Genomic DNA, 25,792 nt, shown 5'->3' with positions numbered 1-25,792 from the left:
GCAGGAAATAATTTATTTAAAAGTGGTTTTTAAAATATTTTTAAAAAATCCCTAGTCAATTTTATTTTCTTTATTGTCTAAATTACTCCCTATTACTGCTTAGGTGGTTATGCAAGAATACTCCTTCCTTTATACTGATCGAACCCATGTGTAACCATATAGGCTTTAATAAAAAACTCATCACCTGGCCTCTGAGCAATTAACATTCTAATGGGAGAGGAAGGTAGGTTGTGAGTTTACAGAGAAAGAAAACACACAAAAACTATGTTTATATGTCATATGACTCGAAATGAAATAAAACTTTGCTGGGTCCTTCATCATCTCTTGATCAGATTACTGCAATAACCTTCCTATCTTTCTTATTTTCATCTTGTTCTGTTTCCTCCAATCCATTCTTCACTGCTACCAAAGTAATCTTCCCAAAATACACCTTACTATCTAGAGGGTGAAATCCAAGCTCCTTAGCACGGTATATGTCATCCATGAATCACTAATGGCCATCAACCATTTTTGGCCCATCTCCTGTCATGGTGCTCAGCTACTCATGCTTCAGCCAAGTGACCTATCAATGAGTATTTTTGTAAACATATAATTTTTTACTGTTTATTCTCAAGATGTAATGGATGTTACTAAAATCTTTTAAATGAATGAGTAAATCATGCTCTGGCTTGCCTCTCTATATTTCTATATGTTGGTACTGAAAAAAGAATTCCCTCTCTATCCTCTATTGTTCCTCTCTGAATTCCCATTCATGCTACCAAATCTTGCTCGGGTGTCATCCTTTCCTGAAGCTTTTCCTGATCAAGCTTTTCCCCTCTTACAATGGATTTAATTATTCTTTCATTTATCCCACCTTATCCTTGTGCAATTTCAAGCATACAAATCACATTTTAATCATTTGTTTTTATGTTTTTTTTGTGATTTGTAGACCAACAGCACCAGAATTACTGGGGAACTTTTTAGATATGCAAATTTGGGATTCCCACCTTAGAGCTGCTGAATCAAAAACTCTGGGGCTGGTTTTGATTTGAATTTCCCTGATGGCTAACGATCTTGAACATATTCTCATGTGTCTGTAAGCCATTTGTGTGTCTTCATTGGAAAAGTGTCTGTTCATATCTTCTGCCCATTTTTTGATTTGTTTCTCATGTATTGAGCTTGAGAAGTTCTTTATAGATCGTGGATACCAGCCTTTTATCTGTAGTGTCATTTGCAAATATCTTCTCCCATTCCGTGGGCTGCCTCTTTGTTTTGTTGACTGTTTCCTTTGCTGTGCAGAAGCTTTTTATTTTGATGAAGTCCCAGAAGTTCATTTTCACTTTTGTTTCCCTTGCCTTTGGAGATGTGTCATGAAAGAAGTTGCTGTGGCCAATGTTGAAGAGGTTACAGCCTGGGTTCTCCTCTATGATTTTGATGGATTCCTGTCTCACATCGAGGTCTTTCATCCATTTGGAGTTTATCTTTGTGTATGGTGTGAGAGAGTGGTCAATTTTAATTCTTCTGCATGTAGCTGTCCAATTTTCCTGGCACTATTTATTGAAAAGACTGTCTTTTTTCCACTGGTTGTTTTTTCCTGCTTTGTCAAAGATTAGTTGACCATAGAGTCGAGGGTCCATTTCTGGAGTCTGTATTCTGTTCCATTGGTCTATGTGTCTGTTTTTGTGCCAGTACCATGCTGTCTTGGTGATCACAGCTTTGTAGTATGGCTTGAAATCAGGCAACATGATGCCCCAGCTTTGTTTTTCTTTTTCAACGTTTCCTTGGTGATTCGGGGTCTTTTCTGGTTCCACACAAATTTTAGGATTATTTGTTCCAGTGCTTTGAAAAATGTCATTGGTATTTTGTTTGGGATGGTGTTGAAAGTGTAGATTGCTCTGGGTAGCATAGACATTTTAATACCACCTTACACCAGTTAGAATGGCAAAAATTGACAAGGCAAGAAACAACAAATGTTGGAGAGGATGTGGAGAAAGGGGAACCCTCTTACACTGTTGGTGGGAATGCAAGTTGGTACAGCCACTTTGGAAAACAGTGTGGAGGTCCCTCAAAAAGTTAAAAATAGAGCTACCCTATGACCCAGCAATTGCACTACTGGGTATTTACCCCAAAGATACAGACGTAGTGAAGAGAAGGGCCATATGCACCCCAATGTTCATAGCAGCATTGTCCACAATAGCCAAACTGTGGAAGGAGTTGAGATTCCCTTCAACAAACAAATGGATAAAGAAGATGTGGTTCATATATACAATGGAATAGTACTCAGCCATCAGAAAGAATGATTACCCAACATTTGCAGCAACATGGGACTGGAGGAGATTATGCTAAGTGAAATAAGTCAAGCAGAGAAGGACAGGTATCATATGGTTTCAATCATTTATGGAACATAAGGAATAGCAGGGAGATCAGCAGAAGGAAGGGAATAATGAAGGGGGGTAAACAGAAGTGGGAATGAACCACGAGAGACTATGGACTCTGGAAAACAGACTGAGGGTTTCAGAGGGGAGAGGGTGGTGGGATGGGCTAGCCCAGTGATGGATATTAAGGAGGGCACGTATTACATGGAGCACTAGGTGTTATATGCAAACAATGAATCATGGAACACTACATCAAAAACTAATGATGTACTGTATGGTGACTAACATATCATAATAACAAACAAACAAACAAACAAAACAAAACAAAAAAACCCTCTGGGGCTGGGGCGGGGAGGGTAGTCTAGCAAGCTCTCCAGGTGATTTTGATAAATGCTTAAATTTGAGAACCTACTGTCCTAAGGACTTGCTTTACTCATCTTATATCCCAAATAGTTAGGACAATGTAGATGATAAGCAAGTGTTTACTGAGCTGAAACTTTACCTTCCAAGTCTTTAATTCAATAGAAACACCACTAGTCTTCCACGTGACTTCCCCAGATAAGATTCCCAAATGTTTAAAAAAAATAAAAAGAAGACGACAGAGACTGAAAGATAGCTATTGACCCTGGGCTAATTTATTTTGGCAATGAAGCTAGTAAACAATATGTATATAAAGTTGTGAAAAACTTTTCCAAATAATCTTTGTAAAATGTTTACAGAGTATGTCCAAGAAACATGGAGTCAATACCAGAGTTTAGTACCAATTTACAAAAAAATTATCTCAAACCATAAAATTTAAGTTATGTGAGGGTCATGAAGTTACTGGCAGGAAATAGTCTCTCACTGAAACTTAGGAGAATTGTGTTGTCATAGCTGTTGTGAGTTTCTCTTTACACAAGAAATATATGCTAGGCTATGAGCATCTTGGAAATTAACAGATGCTGTCTCTCTGGCCCTTTATCTCCAAAATAGCATCCTCTTTTATCAAGAATGATGCTATTAAATGGAAGAAATTAATCCTCATTTGCTTGAAATCACCATTGCCTAATTAACTGATTTTGTTTTTCAAAGGACCCTAAAGGAATTAGAAGCAATCAAAAGTATAGCCTGGCAGCAAATGATCTCAATCCAATCCCTGGGATTACAGCTATCAAATAACAGTAAATAAGGGAATTATTTCGCCAAGCGGTAACCTGGTATTCTTGAACATTCCTTCTGGCATTTTCACTGCTTAAGATTAGTACACGTACAGAACACTTTGAGCAACTCATTACTGATAACATTTTCAAGACATAAATCAATAATTTTAATATTTCTCCTTGTGAAAGAGAAGATCAGAACAGGAGGAGAAAGATCTTTCATACCTATGACGAGGATCCTCCCTAGAATGTTAGTGTACCTAACAGCACCAGTCAGTCCACCAACACTCCTACTACTTTTTGAAAAGAGCTGTTCCCTATTCCATGAAAGTTAAAAATCAATGCAGAAGAGCCTGAAGTTGAAGCAAATTTTCTGAGCTGACAAGAGGGATGTACAGAGCCTTCATGTTCTCTTCCTGTACTTTTGCTTCTCAACTAAAAAAAAAATTGTTGTGTAAATTTCAGCTACAGAGAAAGAGGGCAGGAATTTTGATCAGGGAAGAGTTACAGCCTAATAAATCTTTGTCTAAAGCACGCAAGTCCTTAGAAGTGATTTAAGAAACAAAGTTTTACTCCCTGCATTCAAAGCAACAAGATTCCAGAAACTTCTGCATTGCCTACTATTATGTTCTAAGTGTTTGTGAACTCCAAGATCCATGTTGAAATCCTAATGCTCAATGTGATTGTATTAGGAGGTGGGGCCTTTGAGAGGTACTTAGGTCATAAGGGTCTGGCCTTCATGAATGGGATCAGCACTTTTATTAAAGAAACCTGATAGAGCTCCTCAGCCCTTTCCATCATGTGAGGACACAGTGAGAAGCCATCAGCTATGAACAAGGACTAAGGTCCTCACTGGAACATGACCATACAGGCACTCTGACTTGGACACTCTAGCTTTCTAGAACTGCATGAAATAAATTTCTGTTGTTTATAAGTCACTCAGTCTGTGACATTTCCTTTACAGCAGCCCAAATGGGCTAAGGTACCTACTATATACCTGCTACATATAGATAAAAATTCAAAGGTCTCTGCTTATCTATCCAAATTGCTAAAATCAATAATCTTCCTACTGTAAATATCAAGGTCTATGTCAGGTAACCCAACAGAAAGACATAAAAGGTGTTTGGAAGAGCTGAAAAACCAAAGATGGGTCCTTGAGACAACCCAGAAATTAGTAGCAGAAGGAATCTTTGACCACTTTTAGGTCTAGAGGGACTAGAAGAGGAGATGAGGGGACCAATCCTAAAAGCCAAGCTGTGCAGTAAGAGCTGATTTCATGAGCTGACCTCCCAGGATTAGCTGGAACAATGATGGAGGGCCATCCTACAAAAGCCTATAACCATGATGAGACACAACCACTGCTAGAGAGGACTCTCTCCAACCCAAGCAAATGAGGGCGGTGGAAATTCCCAGGCACCTTGTCCTCCAATCTCCCACCAATATCCTCCATTGGCCAAAACTAGCCAGAAAGTGTCTGCAAGGAAAAAAAAATTAGAGTGGGTAGAGGGGAGTTGGGAAAATGGATCTGAGAACAAATAGGCCCCTTTGAGCAGTTCATTGTTGATAACACTCCTATGGTAGAAGTCATCTCACTTTTCACCCTAGTTTTTGTTTTTAATGCTTTTTGGGACATTAAAATTGCAATGGGATACATAGAGCTGTAATTTAACTTTTAAAGATTAATGAATGAATCAGCAGTTCTTATATATGAAGTATTCCTATCTTAGAAACAAAAACTGTTTTAAAGCTACTCCCAGAGTACAGTCATGGGAAAATATACCCCAGAATTTTTTTAAATTTATATAGCATCATAAATGTACCCATATGTTATAGCAATTATGCTTCTCTGAAATGAAAACCTTGCATTCCATAATAGCCTGGGAGAATGGATTGCCTATGAAAGCATAAGGTACTAACTTCATAAAACTCACATAGAAACACATGGAATGAAGTGAGGTTGTACATATCTTGTAGAATACAGGAAAGATTGATGATTAAGATAAGAGCAACTTTTAAAGAAAGTAACAATTATGATGATAATAATTAAAGCATATTTAATTAAAATATATTGAATACTAAGTCAAATGTTAACTTAGTAATCATCTCTTACAAATCTCTACCTACTGCAACCATTGACTATTTCTCTCCAAAATTCTGATTTATTTGCATTCAACCTGGATTACATGCCTCTCATCCATAGGGAATTAGGTGCTTGTAAGCCCACAGGGTAAATTGAAAATAGGTATCATTTGTTGAGTACTTGCCATCTGCAAAGTATTGTGCTAAACTTGTTAGATGCTTCATCACCTTTAGTCCTCACAAAACTTACGAGACGGGTACTGTCAATACCCCCATTTTACAGATGAAGACATTGAGGCATAAAGAGATTAAGTAATTTTCACGAAGTTACACAGCAGATTACCCAAACAGATTTTTAGTCTGGTGGAGTATGTGTCTTTGCCCCTAAAATATATTATTTCTCTTAGACAAAAGAAGAACAAAGCTTAATGTTGAAGATAAAGTAAATAGAAATGACAATGACCCAAAAATGAGTAAAATAAATGCTACAAGAAAAGGTACAGAGTGTTATAGGGTAGGCTCAGAACAGGTCTGACAGATCAGTTAGGTCCATCAAAAGTTCATTCAGTCCCTTACATTCCAGGATTTATGTCAGGTTCTAGGAATGTAAAGATAAAGACACGGTGACTGCCTAGAAGTACACAGAGGCTAGTAGAGAAAAGGGATCTGTGTATATAAACTAATGGCAATAAGGTGCACTATATATAAATTATGTACAAACACAACATGTGCAAAGTGTAAAATGGGCACTATCATTTTAAAATTAAGATTACAAATAATGGTAATGACATATTATAGATATTTAACTGATCAGTTCCTGAAAAAAATCCCCAAGAATTACAAATTCTAATTTATAACACGCCTTCTAGATATATGTTTTTATTTTCCTATTACCCAACACTATGCATTCCTTTGTAAAAATTAGTCACTTTTAGGGGCGCCTGGGTGGCTCAGTCATTAAGCGTCTGCCTTCGGCTCAGGGCGTGATCCTGGCGTTCTGGGATTGAGCCCCGCATCAGGCTCCTTCCTCTCCCACTCCCCCTGCTTGTGTTCCCTCTCTCGCTGGCTCTTTCTCTCTCTGTCAAATAAATAAATAAAATCTTTAAAAAAAATAGTCACTTTTAGGATTGGATAGACCTTGAGAGATCATTGCCGTTGTCCTATACCTTTACCCCATCTCTGTCTTAACATACCAGACATATGAGAAAATACGCCACTTCTGTAGGCAGCCAGAGGATGGGATTTCACAACCTCAGTAGCTCACTCCAAAGTTTAATAGTCCATTGGGTCAGCCAGTTTTCTCTCCCACATTATCTTATGGGCCAGTGTTTTGCTCTTTCTAGAGAAAAAAAAAGTCTAGGCTCTTGGACATCATTTGTATATTGGTTATAAACTATGGAGATTGAAATATCCTCAGAAACCTCAAAGCTTCATTCAGAACCTTTGGTCCCCAGACATCCTAACCCCTTGCTGCCATCATCTTTACCTGTAGAACACAAATTAATGGCCTTAAATTAATGCATAAAAAACAAAACAACATAATCACACTACTGGGTATTTACCCCCCAAAATACAAAAGCACTAATTTTGGGGGGAGGAGGGGGGATGGGATAACTGGATGATGGACACTAAGGAGGGCACTGGGTGTTATATAAGACTGATGATGAATCACTGAACTCTACCTCTGAAACTAATAATACACGACATGTTAATTAATTGAACTTAAATTCAAAAAGGTTTTAAAAAAGAACAGAAGATGCTCCTGTGCCAAGAAACAAGGAACTAGAGATAGATAGAGACATAGATATTTTTAAAAAGCACTATTCAAAGGGATACATACACCCTATGTTTATTGCAACATTATTTACAATAGCCAAATTATGGAAGCAGTCCAAGTGTCCATCGACAGATGAATGGATAAAGAAGATGTAGTATATGCATATAATGGAATATTATTCAGCCATAGACGAGAATGAAACAGTGCCATTTGTAACATTAATGGATCTAGAGGGTATAAGGCTAAGTGAAATAAGTCAGTCAGAGAAAGATAAATACTACATGATTTCACTCATATGTGAAATTTAAAAAACAAAACAAATGAGCAAAGGGAAAAAGAGAGAGAGAGACAAACCAAGAAACTGACTCTTAACTAGAGAGAGCAAACTGATGGTCACCAAAGGGGAGGTGAGTGGGGGGATGGGTGAAATAGGGGATGGGGATTAAAGAATGCACTTATCATGACGAGCACTGAGTAAGGTAGGGAATTATTGAATCACTGTACTGTACACCTGAAATTAATATAACACTATATATTAACTATACTGGAATTAAATTTAAAAATTATATTAAATTTAGGTTAAAATTTAAATTAAAATAAATTGAAAACTTCATAAAAAAATGGTGCCTACAAAGTGTTAGGACTTACACTAGGCATTTTCACCTAATTCATACAACCTAATGAGAAAAAAATATTATATATGTTCTTTGGAGGATGTCTTCCTATACCATAAGGAATATCTTTCTCCACAGAATAGGTATAATAATTTATTTTTATGAATAAGATTAATAGCATTATTGTTTACACAACAACTTTATTTTCCCCTTCGACAGAAATGTCAAAGAGATTTGAGTGTCGCTATGAAAAGTTATACATTGTGACACTGGTGATAAGAAAAGAAACTTAATATTCTCTATTACCCAACTGAGAAATTCTTCCTGGAGCTCATTTTCCCAAGTAAATGCCTGCAAAAACTTTCTTCTCCTTCTTCCATCAGAGATCCATCTATCTTTTTGCTGTCTGAGGCAAAAATAAACCCAGCACTCTCTAGTTGGTTCTTAAATAGGATCTTGTAAGATGTGCACCACAATTTATATCTCACTACTTTATATAATATTCTTAAAATGTGTATTATCATGTTTTAAATTTTAAAATAACGTCAGGCTTTTTCCAACAGAAAGCAAATCCAATTTGGTTAATTAATTTGAACATAAAAATGACTTTGCAAGTCAAGATTTTGGCATACATGTTCTGTAAATTAAATGAGCTAAATATGCAACTTCAATATTTTGGGGAATACATATTTAAGGCAATGTGAAATGATTCAAATATTTTTTCAAGTCCTAAAACCATAAAACTCCTAAAAGAAAACATAGGCAGTAATCTCTTGGACATCAACCTTGTCAATATTTTTCTAGATAGATCTCCTCAGACAAGGGAAATAAAAGCAAAGATAAAATATTGGGCCTACTTCAAAACAAAAAGCTTTTACACAGTGAAGGAAACCATCAACAAATAAAAAGGCAACCGACTGAATGGGAGAAGATATTTACAAATGATATATCTGATAAGGGGTTAATATCCAAGATATATTAGGAACTTATACAACTCAACACCAAAAAGACAAATAGTCCAATTAAAAAATGGGCAGAGAACCCAAATAAGCATTTTTCCAAAGACATATAGATGACCAACAGACATGTGAAAACATGCTCAACCTCACTAATCATCAGAAAAATGCAAAACAGAACCACAACGAGATAACCCCTCCCACCAATCAGAACAGCTAGTATCAAAAAGACAAGAAATGACAAATGTTGGCAAGAATGTGGAGAAAAGGGAACCCTCCTGCACTGTTGATTGGAATGTAAGTTGGTACAGCCACTGTGGAAAACAGTATAGAGGTTCCTCAAAAAATTAAAAATAGAAATAACATAGGATCCAGAATTCCACTACTGGGTATTTACCCAAAGAAAATGAAAGCACTGATTCAAAAAGATATATGCATCCCTATGTTTACTGCAGCAGTATTTATAATAGCCAAGATGTGGAAGCAACCCAAGTGTCCATTGATAGATGAATAAAGATGATATGATAATTTTATATATATATAAAATTTTGCCATTTGCAACAACATGGATGGACCTAGAGGTTATTATGCTAAGTGAAATAAGTCAGTCAGAAAAAGACAAATACCATGTGATTTCACTTATATGTGGAACCTAAAAAACAAAACAAAACAAACAAAGCAGAAACAGACCTATAAATACAGAGAACAAATTGATAGTTGCCAGAGGGGAGGGGGATGGGAGGATGGACAAAATGGGTGAAAGGGAGTGTAAGGTATATCTTCCGATCGTGGAATGAGTAAGTCATGGGAATAAAAGGCACAGCATACAGAATATAGTCAGTGGTATTATAGTAAAGTTGTATGGTGACAGATGGTAGCTACACTTGTGGGTGAGCATAGCACAATGTATATCCTTGTTGAATTGCTATGTTGTACACCTGAAACTAATACAACATTGTGTGTCAATTATACTTCAATTAAAAAAGAGACAATAAACATTCTCATTTAAATTTTTAAAAGATGTGATACATCACACACACATACACACACACACACACACACACACACACACACACTGGAATATTGCTCAGCCATAAAAAAGAATGAAAGCTTGCCATTTGTGACAAAATGAGTGGACCTAGAAGATATTATGCTAAATAAAATAAGTCAGACAGAAAAAGAAAAATACCATATAATTCCACTTACATGTGGAATCTAAAAAATAAAACAAGAACAAAGAAAACAGAAACATAAATATGGTGAACAAATTCATGGTTGCCAGGGGTGGGGGAGGTTGGGAGTGGTGGGGAGAATGAGCTAAATAGGTGAAGGGGACTAAGAGGTACAAACTTCCAGTTATAAGATAAAGAAGTCACAGGGATGATAATTACAGCACAGGGAATATACTCAAGAAATTGTAATAACTTTGTATGGTGACAGATGGTAACCACACACAGTGTGATGAGCATTTTATAGTGTGTGTAATTGTCAAATCACCATGTTGTACACGTAAACCTAATATAGTATTGCATGTCAACTATACTTCAATTTTAAAAAATGTTATATTGGCAAAAAATGTATAAAATTAGCTGTCCAAATTTCCTACCCTTTTAGTATATTGGATTAAACAAGGAGTTTCTAACTTAAAAAGCAGCATATATTACTGATAATTATTTGATAAGTCTTGGTAGATCCTTTTGGGGTAGGAATCCCAGAAACTGAGAAAGTAAATGATTCTAATGACTGGGTAACAAATCCTTTAACAAGTCAAGTGATTGCTTCTTCTTTGCTTTTAACTAAAGTTGAAAGAGATGCAAGTTAAAATATACTTTTTCATGATAGATTAAGGGTGTATATTAGCTATCTATCACTGAGTGATATATTTCCCCCAAATTTGGTGGCTCAAGACAGCATACATTAGCTCAAAGTTTCTATGGGTCTGGAGTCCAAGCATGGCTTAGCTGGGTCCTCCAGCTGAGGCTATCACAAGAGTCTGCAATCAAGGCGTCAGCAATGCTAATGTCATCTCAAGAATTAACTGGAGCAGAATCCACTTTCATGCTCATTTAGTGGTTGTTGGCAGGATTTAGTTCCTTGGAGGCTTTTGGACTAAGGGCCTCTGTTCCCCACTGGCTGTCAGCCAGAGGCTGCTGTGGTTCCTTGCCATGTGAGCCTCTCTATAGGACAGCTCTTAGCATGGCAACTGGCTTCATCAGAGTGAGCGGGCGAGAGAGTGGGAGAGTGCCAGATGGAAGTCACAGTCCTTTATGACCTAATCTCAGAAGTGATCCACATTACTTTTGTCATTCCATTCATTAGAAGCAAGTCACTGTTTAGCCTGCACTCAAGAGGAAGGGACCACACAAGGTGTGAATGCTGGGAGGTGGGAGACAGTGGGACCATCTTAAAAGCTGCCTACCACAGATTGGCTTCTTTGCTTTTAATAACCACAACAACATAGGTCTAATTTAGTTTGCTGTGGAGTTTTGTTGATATTAAGTTGGCATCATGACCCCACCAAAATGCGGGAACACCAGATTCTAACAGAGCTACCCCTTTCCTGATGTTCCAAACAGAATTGTAAGCTTCAGGAAAAAATAACAAAAACAACAGAAAGGCAATGTAAAATTTTTTTCTTAATTGAACTTGAATTGGAAACCCCTACACACACACACACACACACACACACACACACACACACACACTTTAGTAAGTTTAAGCTTATGGTTTTGCCTCAAAATAATTCCTAATTCAAAACCCTAACATTACTAAGAGCTGGTCCCATAGGAAGAAAGGAAAACTGAAGAGAAGAAAGTACCTGAGAATACTCATGAGCATGTCCAAATTTATACAGTAGTCCCCCTCATCCGCAAGGGACACGGCCCAAGATCCCCAGTGGGTACCTGAAACCATGGAGAGTACCAAACCCTATAAATACTGGTTTTTTTCTTTACATACATACCTATGATAAAGTTTAATTTATAAATTAGGCACAGCAAGGGATTAAGAACAACATACTGTAATAAAAGTTATGAGAATGTGGTCTGTCTTAACATCTTACTCTGCTGTACCCACCCTTCTTCTTGTGATGATGTGAGATGATCAAATGCATATGTGACCAGATAACGTGAGGCAAATGACGTAGTTATTGTGACAAAATGTTACGTTACTGTTAAACCTTCTGACGATAAATCAGAAGGAGGATCGTCTCCTTCTAGATTGTGATAACTAAACGGATAACTGGAAACTCGGACAACAAAGTTGAAAGCACAGTTCAAAAGCAAGTGATCCTTCTTCTGACAAATAGGCAGAAGGTCAATAGTAGCTTAACGTCACAATACTCATGTCATTTACTTCATGTTATTTGGTCATGTAGGCATTTTATCATCTCATATCATCACAAGAAAAAGGGTGAGTACAATATAAGACAGTTTGAGAGAGAGACCACATTCATATAACTTTTCTTACAGCATATTGTTATCATTATTCTCTTTTATTAGTTATTGTTGTTAATCTCTTACTGTGCCTATTTTATAAATTAAACCTTATCATAGGTAGGTATGTATAGGAAAAAACAATATATATAGGGTTCAGTACTCTCCATGTGTTCAGGTATTCACTGGAGGTCTTAGAACGTATCCCCTGTGGATAAGGGGGAACTACTGTACATGCCTAAATCCAGAAAGCAAAACAGGAAATGAGTCTGACAAATAGAGTTTTAAGAGGACACTTGAAAGACAAAGCCTATGTGAACTGAAGCCAAACACGTAAATGTGATAATATAACTGCTTGCTGGCCTTGATAGAGACGAAACAGAATCTCCTTCTTATCAACTTCAAATCATGTATATGCCATTCTCCATTTCATCAGAATGAAATGGAACACCTCACTTATCCAGATGTCATTTACCCAACAAAGTCACTGAAAGTCGACTAAACATCAGAAAGAGAACTACTACAGAACAGCTTCAGTAAATACACAAGGTCCATGTACCTTACTAAGAAAGATTCTTGGGCTCTTATTTTACTTTATTTTTTTTTAAAGATTTTATTTATGTATTTGAGAGAGAGCAAAAGTGAAAGAGATCACATGTAGGGAGGGGGAGAAGTAGACTCACCGCTGAGCAGAGAGCTAGATGCGGGCCTCAATCCCAGGACACTGAGATCATGAGCTGAGCCAAAGGCAGACACCCAATTGATTGAGCCACTCAGGCGCCCCATTGGGCTCTTATTTTAATATTTTTTTACCCTAAGTACACAGAAGATTAGAAAATAAGAAGATGGTGGGGAGCGAGTAAAAGAATGCATGTCTGTAGTACTCATAAGAAAGAACAGAGATAGGAAATTAACAGTCCATAATTTACATGGACATATTTAATGCAGAAAAAACTCAATCATCCCTGCGGTCATCACCCTAGTTCATAAGGCATCATAATGGAGGTCCTCATTTAGCAAATATTTATTACATAAAGAAAGAATATGTCAGAAAGTGCTAAATATGGATATTTTCAAGTGCAGATGTTTCCCTCCACTGTGGTTCTGAGGAAATGGAAAAATAAGACAAAAATGAGAGCTTGAGAATAGGTCAAATATCACCTTTATTATGGATAAAGACTAAGTTGATGGATGTGGCTAACAAGTGAGTAAACCAGTAATTCTAAGCCCCCAAACCGGACAGGCTTTCCCCACCCAGTCATAGGCAAGCCTAGACAAGGGAAGGCATCCTCCTATGGGGGAACTGCTTAGGCCAATACTCAGGGCATGTAGAGCCAGGACAGAGCTGACCGCTTAGTAGGAATCTCTCTTCCAAGAGAGAAGTGGAGGAGCCGAACCCCCCACATGCACAGTTCATTCTTTCCAAATGTTCAAATTAGGTAAGTCATTTCTTCCCCCTTAGCTGTGCTCTGCACAGAGGATTGGAGAGGCACTGTTAGTATTACACTATTTAACTCCCTCAACATAGAAGGACACGTCAGCATTAAAGAAAAAGCGTTTCTACCTTTTTCTCCAACAGTTGCTCGCTTTTTGATCTTTTAATCTTGGGCTTAACCAGTAAGTCTATGGTCAACCACGGGTTTTGCTATCTCTCTCAAGAGTAGCGGTAAGAAATTTACTAGAACAATCCTGCTGTTGCCTTCTTGAGGCAACACCTCCGATACCAGCCACATTTTTGAGGATATTTTTGGGAGATTTAGAATTTTCTCCCAAAAAACCCTAAAATGGGTTAGAACAATATAATTAAACCAACTCCAAGTAACTCTGTACTAAGGTTCGCAACTCACTCCCTATTCGAGTTCTCATACCCAATTGCGATAAGCCACATTATCCAAGAAAGCATATCAGAGATTTTTTAGTAAATGTAAACAATTTAAAGCACTCTATAATAATATGCCAACACAGAGATGCCCCACAATTAGATATAAACTCCCTTCTATTGTGTAATTTCAGAGAAAAATGCAAAGTTCAGAGATTAAATCTCTGTGATTTAATGTCCAAAAGTACTAAAATTCAATGGAATCAAATACTCTCACCCATGTAAGTTAAAGGTCAACAAAATTTAGATCCAAATTTTTCTTCCGAAGTGTCTCACTCTGCTTTGAAGGGGTTCTTGTTGCCTGGGTGAAGTTGGGGGTCCTTTAATCAGCCGCAGTGTATGCTGTCTCTTACGGGAAGAGAGTGGTTGCCTCAGGGCTGCTCAGCGCAATGCCAAGTCTTTGATGTACTTCCCTTATTATAGAGTCCAAAAAGTTAATTGGACACATACGTATATCACGGCACCAGCCAGCACCCACTAAAATAGAAAATAAACAACCCTCACCCCCCCAAAACTGTTATCTTAAGAAAACTTATGTTTCTGAAACTAAATATTTAGTGTTGCAAAGACTCAATGTTATCTTTAAAAAAAAATGAGGCTAGTTTTGCCAGAATGTTAGTCAGCTAAACCTGGTACTCAAAGCCCCAGACCTGGAAACCTACCTTAGGTCGGGAGAACTTAAGTTTGGATAATTTTGGCATTAAACATTTAGCACGAGGAGGAGGAGAGAGGGATTCATTCGTGTATTTTGTCTCTTCTCTAGGTATGTGGCTTTGAGAAGTTACTGTCTTTTTACAAGGCTGGAATTTTATGTTGGTGAGAGCACCAGACACCAGCTCTTTGTCAAAGACCCTTATTTTCCCTTTGTATATACCTAATTTCCATTTCCCTTTGAACCCCCAGTTATGACACCCTGTTAGATAGAACCCAGGATCGTCATGTTCACAGTCCCTTGAAATCAGGTATTTTTTTGGTCCTAGGCCACAATGGCTGTTTCCTCTACTTCTCATCAAGGGGTTGTTAAACCTAAATAGCTGCATCCTGGAGAATATTTCTCCCTCAGACAAAATTAACCAATCAAGAACCAACCTGAGACCAGGGAGTGAGAGAGGACTCTTGACCTACATACGGAAAGCACACATAAATCCAAACTTAACCTTCCACAATCCCTTCCTGAATGGAATTTGGGCCCATGAATGCCATGCTGCCTGCCAGGCCCGGCACTAACAATTAAAACATGACCCACCCTTCCCCATCCCCTCCCCCAGTAATGCTCTGTAGTGTCCATGGGACTTGGTCGTTTTGCTGTTTAAAGGTAACGAATGTGCTCCCTTCCCCTAATGTCATAAAGCACGACCACCTGGAGAACCACGTTAGCCTGTTGCGGGATCTTCACGCCGCCGCTGTGCGAGGCGGAGCGGCACGTGCGAGGCGGAGCGGCACGTGCGAGGCGGAGCGGCACGTGCGAGGCGGAGCGGCACGTGCGAGGCGGAGCGGCACGTGCGAGGCGGAGCCGCACGTGCGAGCTGAGCGGCAGCAGCCTTCCCCAGAGCCCGCAGATCTGCTGAGGTCCTTGCGCTTGCCGAGGCCTGCCCCTGAGGAGGTCCCGCACCTCCTGCACTTTTGCTTGCTGCCTTTGTGAGGGCTGCCCACACAGTCCGCATGTGCTAAGGCCCAAGAGACCCCGGTGCCCTTGCTGAGGCCCCTTTAGCCCTCCTTTTCAGAGACCTACAACCCAGTCTTGACGCTGTAGAAAGAGAATGGACTCTGGAAATGCCTGTCTGCAAGGTCATCATGCACCCAAGGTAAAACATTGCATGGCCTAAGGCTGAAAGCCTCTTGCCTCAGCCACAGCAGTTAAAAACTGCCCGAGTACAATCCTCTACAAATAGCTAAAGTCATTACACCCTATCCACACGATAAAATCCCCAGTCAAAAGCTGCATGCTCTCGGGGGTGCCGGGGTGGCTCAGTCCGTTAAACATTTTTTAAGCGTCTGACGCTTGGTTTTGGCTCAGGTCATGATCTCATGGGGGGGGGGGGGACTTGAACCCTGTGTGGGGCTCGGTGCTCAGCAAGGAGTCTGCTGGAAGATTTTCTCCCTTTCTCCCTCCCCCAGCTCATGTGTGCATACTCGTGCTCTCTCTCTCAAACCAATCTTTAAAAAAAAAAAAAAAAAGCTGCATGCTCTCACCACACCTGAAACCTCAATTGTTCACATTTTACTGTGCTTCCCCCAGTTTCCAGTCCTTTCTTTATTTCTCCATGCATCAAACATTAGGGTCTCAAGGGGTCCGGTAAATTTCACTCCTTTTACCTAAATTCTGAACCAATTAACATATATGTTGACAAAGCAGACAGAGCCCAAAATAGCACCTTCGTTACCGATAAAGGCTAAATAAGAGGGTCTGGATAAAAAAGTCATCAAACCTCAGACTGAGGCAAACTTACCCACACGGTCACAGACAGCACTAAAGGAGCGGGTTCCCTCACCTGCTCTTGGAGAGAAATGCACCAAGAATAAAAAAAAATGAGGACTGAGCCAAAAACACCCAGTTCGTTCTTACCAAATATGCCAATCAGTTAAGTCATCCCACATGCCTGGGGTGGAGCGAACAAAGAGGACAAGAGTTTCACCCTAATTCTGCTCCCTCCACATTAAAGGAAACATCTGGATGGAGTAAGTGGCTAAAACAAGGCAACAGTAAATGGAACAAAGGAAAATAAAACCATGTCAGCTTGATAAGGAATGAGAGTGAGGGGTGCCCGGGTGACTCGGTCAGTTAAGCGCCTGCCTCTTGATTTTGGTTCAGGCCATGATCTCAGGATTATGAGATTGAGCTCCACATCGGCCTTCACACTGGGTGGTATGGAGCCTGCTTGAGATTCTCTCTCTCCCTCTGGCCCATCCCCCACATGCACGCACGCTCTCTCTCCCTCTTTAAAAAAAAAAGGGAGTAAGAGTGGGATGGTTAACATGACACTTGAAAGAGAGACCTGGCCAAGTAGGGGAGCAAGCTGTGTGGTATCTGCAAGAAGGCAGAGAGAACAGACGATGCAAAGGTCCTGAGGAAGAAGAGTGTTTGATATGTTAGAGCAGTGGTTCTCCATCAGGATCCATTTTCCCCCCAACCCTTGGAGACTATTTGGTAATGTCTGCAGATATTTTTTATTGTCACAATGCAGGGAGGGATGTTACTGTCATCTACTGAGTAGAGGCCGGGATGCTAGCAAACATCTTAAAATGTACAGGACAACCCCTCCAGCACAAAGCATATGCTAATAGCACCAAGATGGAGAAACTCTGTATTAGAAACACACAGAGGAAGCCAGTGGAAGAGAGACTGCAGACGAAGTCAGAGAGGAGGCAGGGGCCAAGGCCATGCAGAGCCTTGTAGATCATGGTAAGGACTTTGGATCTGACTCTGCCACAATTGGAAAGGCATTGCAGAGTTTTGACTGGAAAGGTGGCATAGTCTGATGACGTTTTTAAGGGAACCCTAAAAAATGCAGAGAACGGGTGTTAGGGAGGCAAAGGTGGCAGCAGGGAGAGGCTATTGAACTCAAACTGAAAGAGAATGGTGGTGCTGGTGGAGGTGGTGGGAAGTGGTGGGTTTCTGAATATATTTTGAAGATAGAATGAAAAGAATTTTCTGACGGCTTAGATATGTGGGGTGAGAGACACAGAGGTGTCAAAGATGACTCCAAATGTTTTGACCTGAGCAACTGGAAGAATGGAAATGTCATTTGCTGAAATAAAAATGACAGTAGCAGGAAGAGCTTTTAGAAGGAAAAGTGAGGGCCTCATTTGGGGAGGTCATGTATGAGAAGTTCATTAGGTATCTGACAGAAAGAGACAACTGTATATTTGAAAGCAGTTCAGAGGGAGGTTCTGGCTGGTGATGTTTAAAGCTTTTAAAACCTAAGGGAGGTCACCTGAGCCCCAAGTGAAGACAACACAGAAGGACTGAACCTGGGGCATTTGAAAGTTTAGGACTTGGGGGAACAAGAAGGAACCCTCAGAGGAGACAGAGAAGCCACTAACCTAGGAGTCAAACAAAGAGAGTGGTGTCTTGAAACCAATGTTATTTATAATCATGACTCTAAGCCATTGATAAAAAGATGGAATATTCTTCAGTATGCTCTTTTTAAGATATAATGTTGGGGTTAGTTAAAATACATATACATTTTTACAAGATATCCACCAAAATAGGGGCACCTGGGTGGCTCAGTCTGTTAAGCTTCTGCCTTCAGCTCGGGTCATGATCTTGGGTCCTGGGATTGAGTCCCACATCGGGGTTTCCTGCTCGTTGGGAAGGCTCCCTTTGCCCCCCCAACTCATTTGCTCTCTCTCTTAAATGAATAAATAAATTCTTTTAAAAAAAGATATCCATTAAAATATAATTTAAGTAGGCTTTATAAGTTATCCCAGTTATTTTGAAAATTCATAGATGGTGAATACTGGAGTTTCCAAATAGCGCTCTGATGTAATATAGGCACCCAGGACAGAAGTCCCTTATTTTTATTTGGCTTTTAGCTTACATCGTTGTTTTTTATAGCATGCTATATTTCATTGATCTTTAAGATTCATATTTTTAATTTTGACAGCTCTAAAATCAGGATGCGTCTTGCAATTGAGGTGATAGGAAGCATTGTGTTTCAACTGCAGTGTTTTTTTTCTTTTGAAGTGGGTAAAAAAGGTGCCTCATATAAGCAAAATATCATAAATTTGATAAAATATTTAGATAATGTCTTGGGAATGTGACTAAGATTCAGATCTCCATATACTAAAGTGTGGCATAAAGACAAGAAACCAAGTCAACATTAGCTGACTCCCTTTTTATTAGACAGGCAGCCATCACCCCCTACAGGCTAAGAAGATTCTCTTCACTCCGACTAGAATTTGCAGGCACAGAACTAGGAGGGATGTTATTAGCGACCCCTCACATTCTCTCTTTAGTTTCTTCAAGGTGCTTTGGCATCCCAGAAGAAAGCTTAGGTAGGAAATGAGACAGATGACTAGTTTTACCATGTAAAGAGTATCAGGGAATACCTCCCCACCGTACCCACACCCTTTTACAACTACACATAGCCAGCTTTTTGCATAAAACCCACAAGCCACACACCTTAGTTCTGGCCTGCATCACCCCTCATCTGGAATACATAACTGCTTTCTAACTGACCATCCTACTCCCAGACTTTTACTACTTCTAGCCCCACGTGCAATCCATAAACAAATCCATAAACAAATGTTTATCTTCAAAATATCGCCAGAACCTATCATTCTCTGTTGCAATAATCCCCCTACCTGTTCTCCACCTACAGTCACTCCTCAGCACAGATCCAGAAGGATCCTTTTCAAATGTAAGTGTGTGTCACCCATCTGGCCTGGAACCTCTAATAGCACCTTTTGTCTTCAGAGTAAAAGCCAAAGTCCCCACCATAGCTACATCAGGGAGCAGCAAATTATAATCCACCCGCTCTGTTTTGGACACAGCCATAACCCATTCATTCACATATTGTCTAGGGTTCCTTTCATGTGACAATGGCAGAGTCATGCATTGATTATTCATTTAGTAATGTTATTAGTACTATGCAGTAATATATAACATTTGATTCATCACAATTTCAGGAGAAATAACACTTTTGAGAAAATAAATCTGAATGCGAGAAAAACCTAAGTTTCTCAGGGGCTTCACCTATTTGGGATGGTCACACTTCCCAGGTGGAGACAGTGCCTGAGCGTGGAAGTGTGAGCAGGCATGATCCGTGATTTGGCTCTTCAGGGAAGGGGGCAGGGGGACATTAATGGGAAGACAAATTTAGCTGAGAGAGGGAGAGAGGTTCTTAGCAGCTGTCATGAATGGCATGGAACTGGGAGAGACAGACTGGAAATGCTCTAGAGTATTTCTTAGAAGCTTCTTTCTGCGTTAGACCCTCTAAGATGTCTGGGCCTGCTTCTTTCAGAAAATGACCCCAAATTCCTACATTATATTCATCAAGCCTTCTGGAGTTGGATTTCTATTTCCTCTTATTTAATTCCATGTAAAGATTGAGCCACGTGGTACATCGATTTTTATTAATGTTACATTTGCCAACATTCTTTGAGCGCTTCCTATGTGCCAGGAACGGCACCAAGTGCTTTGCATGAATTATCCCATTAAATCCTCCCCTAAAATAAGCCATTTAGACCTTTTCATTTCCTCATTTTCACAGATGAGGAAATTGAGGCTTGCGGAGTTGATAAACGTGTTCAAGGTCACAGCTGGTAAGCTGTAGATCCAAGGCTTGAAGGATCAGACTGGCTCTCTGACTGCAGGTACCAGAAGTGTGAACGTGAGTAACTTGGTTCCTGAGCAAGGACTTCCCAGCACAGCGGGGAGGATGAGGTGAGGGGGTGCAGTGGCAAGCAGTGGAGCAATCAGCATATCCCATAGGGTCTCACAACTCTTACCTCTACCGTAGGGGCTTCGTCTTCTCACTGCTCATGACTTCCTTCCAACTTGGGGACTCAGACCACGCGCAGAAGATAGGACACTTCCTTTCAGTAAAATCTTCAGTGGCTCACTGAGGACAATGGTTGTATTTTATCCATCTTTGTTTTCCTGTTACTAGAACAGTCTCTGGGAAATGGTAGTTTTTGTTAAACATGTGTTGAATTAATTCTAAGTCCCAGAAGAATATTTTAATCTATCTGCTTTCCAGGGTCAAGGTGTGGTATTTAGAAGAACACTAAAAAAACAAGCCCAAACGCTTATCATGGATAGAGACGCAGAAAACTCCTATTTAAATCACAAATCTTACCTAGGAGGAACAACACATTGAATGGTAATCAATCACTGACACTGTCACCAAAATAGAATTTTCCATTTTATCATTAGAGTTTGGAAGAGCCTTGGGGGAAACGACACAGGAAGAGTAATTACGATGAAGGATAATGCCTCGGGTCAACAGGAAAGGAGAGAAGAGCTTTGTAAAGGAGGAAGAAGCTTAGGAAAATTACCTGATCAATTCGCTATTTTACCCATGATTTTAATGATTTCTTGCTCCATATAATTATCATTATATCTAAAAACAGGGCAGAAATTCTGTAACAAATGAAATTGTTAAGCCCTAGTCCCTCCTTTCCCATGAGGTCCAGTCTAACTCTACTAAACTTTAGTCTCTGGCATAAAATATATTACCTGACCTTCCTCTCTTAGCCCCCACCAAGAAACCAAAGTGGCTCTCAGAGCTGAGCATTCCCATTGGCGCTGGTACTTTGTAGTTGCTTATTCGGGGAAAATAGCAACACTCTCCCCCACACTCTACTTTCCTGGATTGATTTTCCTTATTATTCAAGAGGAATGTAATGTATCAGCAAGCAGATCAGCCAGACCCTGCCAATCTGTAAGTAAAAAGACATTGTATGCTGCATATTACCCAGAGCTCGTTTGCCAAGAACCCTGACTTGATTGTTAGGATAACGATGTTATTGTCAGGCAGCCTGTTCCTACACATGCATGTCTAATTCTTCCTCAAGACACCCCTGTTCTCATATTGATGCTGTCTCACAAGTAGCATCAAGTGCATTGCCATTGCCTTTTGGTTAAATTAAAAGTCATCTTATCCAACCCCAAGACAGTCACATAAATAACGCCTTATGAGAAAGAAACTCTGTAAGGAATATATTCTGGATTCGGGTACTGGGATATTTGACAAAAAGCTTGGACTTGTGGTGAAGCTGGGAATGAAATATGAACACTATTTGGCTTTTGGCTACATGAAGCATAGGAAATCGATCCCAGAATCTCCAGCTATTACAAGCATACCTGAGATGGTGGAAAAGCCCAGGCAAGTACGCCTGGTAAAGCTAGAGTTGGGGTTAGTGCCCACATGATCAATTTTGCTAACACCATTGTATGGCTGCTTATCAAGGCACCTACCCAAATTATTTCAAAGGCCAAGATAACAGAAGTCATAGAAAACATGCAATATGCCCCATTTGAGAGCTTATTAGACCTATGTGTTTTTTTCACTCAAATTATTAAAATGCATCTTTTTCAGTCTCTCTCTAACTCTAAATTTTCTTGAGGTTCAGTCTAAGCAAACATTTTCTGAGGTTTCAGGGGAACATTTTTTCACTAAACCCAGACCATTTTGCACATAGGAAAAGAGGTAAAGTTCAAAACACTGGGTCTCATCTTTGCTTTATTTGGTTTCATGGCTGCCTAGGGAATAATAAAAGCCATGCTACGAATGTTTATTTCCTGCACTGCCAAATCACAGTGCCATATTGTTAAGTGAGTGGTGAAATCTGTATTAATTAATGGTTAAAAGACAAAGTCAAATAAAAAATACTCAATATTATTCTTAATGTTCAACTCCATAAAATGCCCCCCAAAATAAGGCATGATTCTGAAGAATAGGCTGTCCTATTAAAAGATCAAGTCATTCACTTTTTATATACATATAGGCTTCATTTAAGCTTGACTTACATTCCTTTCCTCTGTTTATCAATATACTATAAAATGATTTAAGCAGTCATATGCTGTTTTTAACACCACGATGTGTTATTTCTCTTAAAAAGCAGTATTCAGGAATGCCTTATATTCTTGATTCAGATTTTGTTTGCTTTTCAGATCTCTACACTAATGTTCTTAAGTGTATCTTGCCTAAGTCAGTATGTAAGTCATTTCTCTTCATTCTAATCCTATCAGAATGTATTAGAATGAAAATCATCATTCTTAATACCATTGACACTTGTCTTAGGGTTTTTAAGAGAAACAAAACCGATAGAATATATATATATGTGTGTGTGTGTAATATATTACGTATATATATATTACATATGTATGCTTTGTTATATGAAGACACTTATTATAAGGAAGGGACTCACACGATTATGGGGGCTAATAAGTCCCAGGACCTGCAGTCAGCTACAGACCCAAGAGAGCTGAAACCGTTACTTCCAGTCTGAAAGTTGGCAGTCTTGAGACCCAACAAGAGCTTATTTTTCAATTTAAGTTCAAAGGTAGGAAAAAGACTAATGTCCCAGCTCAAGAGTCAGGCATGTTGTTCTTGGGAAGATCAATCTCTTTGTTCTCTTCAGGCCTTCAGATTGAATGAGGGCCACCCACACGAGGGAAGGAGATCTGCTCTACTCAGTCTACTGATTCAGCTGTTCATCTCATCAAAAAACACCCTCCCAGACACACCCAGAATAATGTTGGACCAAATATCTGGATACCCACAGGCCCCGTCGAGTTGACACACAAAATTGACCATGACAACATTTGAGCACATCCTTTGATTTGGCTCTTCTTCCCAAGAACCAAATTCTGGTTTTTCTGCTAAGGAAGGAAAATGGCAGGTCCACAAAGGGACAGCAACCCAGGATGGTCTCCCTGATCCTTAATCTTTGGAAACCATATAAAAATACTTTCTACATTTTTCAGAATTCTCAATATCAGTTCTGCTGAGTTTTTGTCGTTTCTACAAAACATGAACTGTTTCCTCGCCTACCTGTCTGCCACAATGGCACAGGCACCCAGGGGTTTAGCACGCACAGGCCTCCCTACATGACTGCGAATTACCTGCTCCTATTCCCAACCAGGCAGAACAAACTCTGAACAATCCAACCCATTCCAGCCCTCCTAATCATTACAATTACATGCACACATTTTATCTTTGAGGTCTGTTTTCATTTTTCAATGCAAAGATGATGTCTGTCTTTTAATCTGACCCCAAATGAAAGATTCCATCATAGCGCTGATGCCTGACTCACTCAGTCTGATTCAGTGATTAAGGTGATTGCATTCTTTTCCAGTCACTTTCTTTGCATTAGGTGAAATGCCTTAAAATATAGCCCAAATAAAGAGGATCTGAATAACAAATGGCGGCCTATAAACTATCATTTTGAGAAAGAAAGGAAATTAGAAAGAATCACTGAGAGCCAAAATCAATAGTTCTTATCCTAAGTTTATATGAAACAAAATGATTTGTTGCTTATTTCTATATATTAATGGCACTAAAAAGCCTTTCTGCCCTCACTGGAACTAAATTATGTGATTTGTATTATTTAATAAAGTGCATCTGAATGGCAGTATATTACATAATGCTGAAACTGAACAAATGAGGGAAGGTACCACCATCAGCAGCTCTGTGCTGTCGAATTCCCCGGCTTCTCTCAGGATCAAAGTTATTTCTAACACTCCTAACACTCACATCATGCTTCTGTGTATCAGCAACTCTTCCAAGTACTTTACAAGCATCAGCTCATTTACCTTCAGACCAGTGCTATGAAACAAATACTATTTTTATTCCTCTTTTGTAGGTGAGACAAAAGAAGCCCAGAGAACGAAAGAATTCACGTAAGGTCACATAAGTAGTTGCTCTAAAAGATGGGTCTACAACCCAGACATACGGCTGCAGTGTGATCTTAGCCGTGACACGCAGTGCCTTCTACCTCACGTATGAGACATGGTACCTCAGCTGCAACATGCAGTTCCAGTTAGGCTGCCAGTGTTGAGTTATACATCAGCAAAGCTTCGTTTCTCTCTTAATGTTTAGGTAAAGAATAAGTATAAATAGAAAATAAATATTTTCTTTCTGTATCCCAGCATTTCATCCTTTTTCAGGGTCTGCACTCATTTGGAGGCCCCTGGCTAAGATCTCAGGCTCACCTTCACAGCAATTCCTTTCTTGGAAACTCTGAAGCCTTTTTATTCTCTCCTTTGTTTTTTTTTGGGGGGGGGGTTGTTTTGTGTTTACTATCCACATAACCAATAATCCTTGCAGCATTTATGCATTTCCCTTAAGACAAGCCAAGTTGGAGTGCGAGAGGAGAAGTAAAACTAAGGAAAGCTTCCTCCATGACATGCATTTTGCTTATTCTAGCTCATTAAATTAATAGGCATTTAGCCAATCAAAACAAGCCTCTATAAATTAAACAAAATTTACTATATATCTCATCCTCTGCTCCTGTATCTAATGATCAATAATTCAATTCCCTTCATTCTTAAATAAACTGTTGTTGATTTTAAGATTTTTCAATTTTTCTAGATAAGCTTTTGGTGAATTTTGCCTACCTACTCCTTGATTTGCTGTCAGGACTGCTTCCCATATCTCAAATGGATGGAAATAACTTCAGGGTCTCCTCACAGAGATTTGATTTCTTTAAGAACTGCTTACTACACCACACCACCTTTCCACTACACACACACACACACACACACACACACACACACACACACACACACTTCTGACCGTATGTTAACCAATCATACTTTTCTTAGGAATTTGGAATAAAGACGCAGACACAGCTAATTAACTTCTGCCATATGACTAGAACCAAGATAATGCCAGCTTGAGGACTGGGGGTAGCCATCTACCCCCATGCACACAAAGAAGCAGATAATTCCAATTAATAGAAAAGAATAAAGCAAAATTATGAGCAAACCAGAGACTAGAGACTGAAGAGAAAGAGTGTTGCCTGGATTAGAGATTTATCTTTTCAATTCCTGCTCTGGTAGGCCATGGGCGTAGATGTTCTTGGGTTCTAGGAGATAGCAAAACATTTT

The 25,792-nt window shown here is 39.3% G+C and overlaps 1 long non-coding RNA gene across 1 annotated transcript in view; it reads right to left on the bottom strand.

The window, feature by feature from the left end:
- The window catches only part of LOC148109543 (uncharacterized), a 63,570-nt gene that overhangs the window by 22,027 nt on the left and 15,751 nt on the right, over positions 1-25,792 (bottom strand). The window contains exon 2 of the long non-coding RNA XR_015725448.1: positions 20,686-20,854. This is a non-coding gene — a long non-coding RNA (uncharacterized LOC148109543). The remainder of the gene's footprint in view (positions 1-20,685; positions 20,855-25,792) is intronic.

This window comes from Ursus americanus, chromosome 8, assembly GCF_024610735.1.
Source record: "Ursus americanus isolate L20-20 chromosome 8, mUrsAme1.1.p, whole genome shotgun sequence".
NCBI lineage: Eukaryota > Metazoa > Chordata > Mammalia > Carnivora > Ursidae > Ursus > Ursus americanus.
This window is presented reverse-complemented; position numbering and strand designations above follow the sequence as displayed.